This window comes from Melanerpes formicivorus, unplaced genomic scaffold (assembly GCF_026170545.1).
Source record: "Melanerpes formicivorus ecotype bairdi unplaced genomic scaffold, bMelFor1.0.p_v2 SCAF_32, whole genome shotgun sequence".
Lineage (NCBI taxonomy): Eukaryota > Metazoa > Chordata > Aves > Piciformes > Picidae > Melanerpes > Melanerpes formicivorus.
Window position 1 is genome coordinate 9,599,708 of NW_027142384.1, and position 6,845 is coordinate 9,606,552.

Sequence of the window (6,845 nt, forward strand, 5' to 3'; positions counted from 1 at the left end):
GAGCACCACTGGCCACAGGCCTCCAAGTTGACTCTATGGCACTGATGATAACCCTCTGAACACTGGAGGAGGTGTTTTGGTGTTATGGCATTAAGAAGAGTTGTCTAAGGTTGTTATCAAGGGAATTTTAACCTCAAGAACTAGTTTTGCATGGTGATGATCACCCAGATCTCTCTATATTTTCAGCACCTATGAAAAGGTGGCCTTAAGTTTGCTAGCTGATTCTGGGAGGGGGTGGGGGGCAATGTCAGCATTTCAAGGCATTCTTTTTCTCTTTTTTTTCAGTCTCTAAATTGAGATCAATTTGAAATGGATTGGAAACCTTGGAGAAAATAAAGAAAACTAAAATAACAGGTCCAAAATTTAATTCCTGTTACTGCTACTGGCAAATGGATGCCTAAAATAACTGAAACTTAATATTAATTACAATTGGATTCCTAAAATACCTAAAACTTCATATTAATGGCAGTTGGATGCCTAAAACACCCAAAACTTAACCTTAATGGCAATTGGATGCCTGAAATACCTAAAACTCAATATTAATGGTAATTGGATGCCTCAAACTTTTCATTAATGGCAATTAGATACTCAGAACTTAAATTCTGTTGAAACTCTTCCTTATTTGACACAATCTCAGAGCCAGAACTTCTGTGTTGTAAGATGAATTCTGCTGCTACCCGAAGCCCAGAGTCTGTTGATGGTTTTTCCCTTTGGGCTCTGGATATTAAAAGGTCAGAGGTTCCACAAGGATTTTATTTAAACAATCTGTGTCACAGCATCCTGCATCATAATACAGAACTGAGCTGGGAGGAAGATGCACAGCCTGCCATGGAAGTTGTGAGGACATGTTGTACCAGTACCTAAGCTGTCACTCCAGACAGCCAAGTGAAGTAAGTCAATGGATGTGTGGGACAGGGGTCAGCGTGGCAGGGTTTCTGAAGAATTCAGAGAAGCTGTCTGGAGACTGCTACTGTGTGAGATGGAGGAAGAAAGAGAAAGATGAGCACTGAATTCCCTAAAGCCGTTCCCTGGAATGTGTTCCATAATAAATGTTAGATGTGTGTCACGGTGGGGTAGAAGGGTCAGGTTTACTAATAATTTGCATTAACATTTGTAATATCTATCTTTTATAAGCCTGCAGAGGTTGGGAAGTAGATATTCTTCACCAAGAAATGCAGGTTGATTTTTTTTTATATGTTTTTTTTTTTCTGGAGATGCCATTCTCTGGCATTCCATATCTGCATCTCTTAGAGATGAAATGAAGAGGCTGCTGTATCCTTCTCGCTCCTTTTCTTTACCTGATTGCTTAGCAGACAGAAACTGCTGTAATCTGCCACAGCATCAGCGGCTGAATGGGGGAGAGGATGTTTTCCCCACAGAACCTAGACAATAACTCTGGCCAGAAGGAAAATGGGCTAGCAGAAGGATCTGATGAGAGGATGCCTTTCCTCCAATGACCCAGCTGGCTTGCCCGTGACAAAGCTTTTACAGGACACAACATAAATGAAACAAGAAGAATGAAAGCATTAAACAATGTAGCCGAGGAGAGAGGAAAAAGAGGAACCTAAAGGAAGGCAGAGTCTATCTCAGAAGCAGCAAAAGGCAATCTTGTCTCTGTGATTGTTCCAGCCCTCACAAAGGGGATTGTTTTCCTAGCTGGGAGCCACTGGAAAGGATTAGCAGTTTTCCAGGACAGACAACACCCCTGCAATCCCACCTTGAAGTATCTCAGGTGTGAAGTGGGGGCTTGGGGAGAGGGCAGCGCTGCAGGCTCAGTTGGTCAGTAGTGGCCTTGGCTGACATGGTAGTTTATTTGTGAGCTTATTAAGCCTGGCCAGTCCTTTGGGAGCACTCTTGGCAAAGGTCACAAAAGACAAGATTTTGCATAATGAATACATTAAAATCTTTTTGTTAGTGTGCGGGGAGCAAGAGGATAATGGCAATGAAGCTTTGGAATACAGGAAAAGAAGTAAAAGAAAATTAGTCCCTGAGGTAGCAAATATGATCACCATGTGGACTTGGGTTTCTGGTTTAGCAAGCGAGCCCTGAGTGGGGTGGAGACTGAGGGGGAGGGGGAAATGCCTGGAAACATGCTGCCTTTTATTTAGATCCACAGCTCCTGCACTGAGAGCACACCACAAAGGGCAAGAGTGCCACTCTCCATGATGAGTCATTTTGATGGGAGGATCCCAGACAGGGAACAGGAAAGGATGGAGAATGCTGTATGCATTGTGTAGATTTCATGGGGTGGAGAGCAAAGGAAAAGAGAGGAAAAAGGATGCCATGTCAGCAAGTAGACCATAAATTGCACTTAGTTATCATAAGTTCATGCTGAAAATAAAGTGAACATTATCAGATTGTGACCATGAGTCTCCTATGGGATTGATTTCATAATACAGTGGATAGGACCCAGATGCCCCTTTATGAAAGACCCAAATTGGGTGGCAAGGATAAGCAAGTTTAGGCACACATGTGAAGATGGCAGGGTCTCACAACTCAATAACCCAGTGAGTCAAAAGACTCCGGGCTGATAAAAGATAGAAATACTAGCTATGTGGGTCAGCTCAAGGTGCTATGAAGAGAAGCAAAGCCCAGTGAAAACAGATAAAACACTCCTCCAGTTGCTAAGGTGCCTTAATCTGATGAAAGCTAAGTTGTGTACATTTTTGGTAAGGATTTGTTGCTCTCTGCACTGGTCCTGCAGTACAAATATGCAGTCTGGAGGAAAGTTAGAGGAGGGCTTAGGAGCAGAAGTAGGTGCTCCATTGGAGCATATCAGTTCTCTCTTCAGGCAGCTTGGGACTGGAGGACAAATCAGTGAACATGTCAGTTTGCCAGGATGTCTTTCAATCAGCCTATCAAAATCTTTAAGGCTCCTGATAAGGGCACCCTTTTGGCAAAGCCCAATATAGAAACTGCTGTCCTTTCTTCACTTGTCACTACATCATTTAGGAAAGCAAATTCACATTTCTTTTCAGTTCTTTAAGAGAATGTTCTTGGAGGAAAACAGATATATCTGTATAATGTGCTCATGTGGTTTGGCTTGATGTTCACAGGTTCATAGAATAGTTTAGCTTGAAAGAGACTTTAAAGGTCATCCAGTTTCAACCCTCCTGCCATGGGCAGGGACACCTCCCACTCAAGGCTTCAATTCTACGATTCTATGTGCATCAGCACCTCCACATCCAAAATGAAGGGATTAAAAGGGACAACAGTCACCCTCATGGTCCCAGTTGTGTCTCCTGGGATACCCAGGCTGAGCAGAGCCACCAGCCATGGTGAGCCCAAAGAGATAATTACAGAAATGGCCTTGATGGATAATTTGGGGCTTTGTTACCACCAAATAATTTAAGCCCCATCCTCATCAGGGTCCGGAGGTGACTGGAAACTCCTGGTGAGTAGGTTTGGGCATGGAGCTGCTCCGGGTGACTGTGAGTCCCCCAGTACTGCTCAGCCCCAAATTCAGGATTTGAACCTTGATTAAACACCTGTGGTCCCAGCTGGTGCAAAAACAGAGACAAAAGTAGATGATGAAGAGCCTAGAGAACAGCTCTGCTGAGGAGCAGCTGAGGGAACTGGGATTGTTCATTCTGGAGAAAAGGAGGCTGAAGGGAAACCTCATTGCTCTCCACCACTCCATGAGGGGAGGATGGAGAGAGATGGTGGTTGGTCTCCTCTACCTAGTAACTAATGATAGAACAAAATTAAATGGCCTCAAGCTGCACCAGGGGAGGTTTAGGCTGGATATTAGGAAGAAGTTCTTCACAGATGGAGAGACTGGCCATTGGAATGTGCTGCCCAGGGAGGTGGTGGAGTCGTCATCACTGGAGGTGTTTAAGAAGAGACTGGATGGGGTGCTTGGTGCCATGGTTTACTTGATTAGATAGTGCTGGGTGATAGGTTGAACTTGATGATCTCAAAGGTCTTTTCCAACCTGGTCTGGTCTATTCTATTCTATTCTATTCTATTCTATTCTATTCTATTCTATTCTATTCTATTCTACATTTCTTTAATACCTGGGCAACTACCTGTGCATAAATGCTGTCCCAGGGAATGCTTCAAACTTGTGTCACCGTCCCAAGCATGATTCTAGTGTCTGGTTGCAGACCATTGATTGCATAATGCAAATTTGCCAGAGTGCAATGTAGAGGAGCGCAGAACTTGTTAAATGAATGGTCTTCAAAAAGAGTTAGTCAGTGGTAAATCATCATCAAATCAAAGGGATCCTAGGAGGCTCCTTGGGGAGCAACATTAGCCTCAGCACTGTTCAACTTTTTCACCCATGAGTTGAATCACAAACGTAAATCATTCCTAGAAAATTTGTGGGTGGCAGAAAGATTGCAGAATCAGTAAATAATAATGAGGACAACAGAGCCATGCATGGCACTTCTGATTGCTGCTAAAATGAGATCACTGGGGGGGGAAGGAAAAATATGCAGAAAAACCCAACAACAACCTATGTTATAACTCAGTCAAACACAAAAGCATGCACAAAAGTAAAAGGTCTGGGCTAGTCCAGCAGGGCTGGACATCTCTGAGTCATACATCAACCCAGGAAGCTCTAAGTATCATAGTGGAGAGTAAACACAGGCACAGATTTGAAAAGCAGCTATTAGAATCTTGTAAATAATCAACTGGTAAACACAGGACTTGGAATTCTTGTCTCATCATTTGGCAATGGGACAGATAAAATATACATTGTCCAGTGCAGTGACAGGACAAAAGGCAATGGCCTGAAGCTTGAGAAGGGGGAATTTAGACTGGGGATTAGGAAGGAATTCTTCACAGTGAGGGTGGGGAGACACTGGAACAGGTTGCCCAGGGAGGCTGTGGATGCTCCTTCCCTGGAGGTGTTCAAGGTCAGGCTGGATGAGGCCTTGAGCAACCTGGGTTGGTGGGAGGGGTCCCTGCCCTTGGCAGGGGGTTTGGAACTGGATGATCTTTAAGATCCAACCCAAGCCATTCTGTGAATCTATGATTTCTGTTGTCCTCAGTTTGAAGTGTTTTAGTTTGTTGTTTCTTTGTTTGTTTGTTTGTTTTCAGATCTGGAGACATTGTAGAAAAAAAAAGCCCCCAAATGATTTAAGGTTGGTTAAAAGGCCTACAGTAAGAGACTTTAAAACCTTGATTTGTTTAGTCTATCAAAAAGAAGATTGAGTGGTGACTTGACTGAGAGGTAGCTGTGAAAGTCTAAGTACCCTCACAACAAGAAAACACAGAGTACTAAAGTGCACTTTAATCAGGGGGAAACAAAAAAGAAATAAGAAAGAAAACAAAACACAAAAAAACAAGGACAACAAGAAGTAATGGCTGGAAGATGAACTAAGCCACATGTTAACCATGAGTGGTTAACCACTGGAACGAGTTATAAAACAGTTTGATCACTTCCTTATCTTTTAATGTCGAGAGATTAAGAATGATTCTCTTTCTGGAAGAGATCACAGAATCTGAATGGTAGTGGTTGGAAGGGACCTCTGGAGATCATCCAGTCCAACCACCCCTGCCAAAGCAGGATCACCCAGAGCAGGTCACACAAGAACATGTCCAGATAGGTCCAAAGAGGTCTCCATAGAAAGAGACTCCACAATCTTTCCCTTTTTCCTTTCTCCCTTCCCCCCCTTTCTCCCTTTTTCTCCCTTTTCCCTTTCTCTTTCCCTTTCACCCTCCCTGCAAGCAGCACCTGCTCCACACAATCACAGAATGGTTGGAGTTGGAAGGATCCTCACCCGAGTTCCTGGGGTTCAAAGAGCCCAAGTGCTGATTATTGCGAATTAACACCATTAATTGCCATGGGGGGAGCTTCCCTCCAGAAGTGCTGGTCTTAGCAGGCAGTAGCTCTGCTGCTGTGGAAGGGTGAGGATTTTGTTTCTGCTTGCAGCTCATGTCTGTGGGTCCTTCAGAATGTCATTTTGGGCTCCCTTTGCAGGTAAGCTGCATTTGGGGGGTAAGAAGCTGCCACTGCTGCTGCATTTGAAGGGTAAGACGCTGCCGCTGATGCTGCACTTGGGGGATAAGGAACTGCTGCTGCTGCTGCACTTGGGGGACAAGAAGGTGCCGCTGCTGCTGCACATGGGGAGGTGCAACCTGCCATGTTTGCATGGAAACCTTCAGAAAGCAGTGGCTGTGGTGTGTGAGGTGGGTTTATGTTTTATCTCCCCAGCACTGATGCTTTACCCTAAGCAAGGCTCAGATCAGAACAATGGATAAAAAGTGAAGATCCAGAATGGAATGCCAACAGCATAGTAAAATGACCCCTCCTGGTGTTAACCTCTATGAAAATAAAATAAAAACAAAATGCCCACACAGCTACCCCATGGTGTGTCTCTCAGATATCCTTTGTTCTACCTGAGGCCAATCCTTGGACTGCTTCTGTCTGAGATGATCTCCATTTTCTAGGAAGTTTTAAGCAGTATGGTAGCCAAATGTCTTTGAAGGATGTGTTCCGGAGCAGATGTATTAGAAGGAAACAGGAACATGATGAAAAGAGCCTTTAAATTACAATAGTGTTTGCAGTGGCTTGTTGTAACAGGCGAGCAGTGAAGGTGTCATCACTTAGTCCATTCCCTGAGCAAGTCAGTTAGTACCAGGGTTACTTTTGTTTAACTAAACTCCTCAGCTTGGTTCTGTTTTTTCTTGTCTTTTCTGTTCAGTAAAGGAGTCACCTCCCTCTAAGGCAGCTGTGACTGGCTCCATAGTGTGTCTTCAGGGGATCATCTTCTCCAATGACAGAGCAAGAATACCAGGATGAATGATGAAGAGTTTGGGATCATCTTCCACAGCTAATCTGAACTCTCTGTCTGGAATTGGGAAGGGGGGTGGGGGGGTGGAATAAAAAGAGGGAGAGA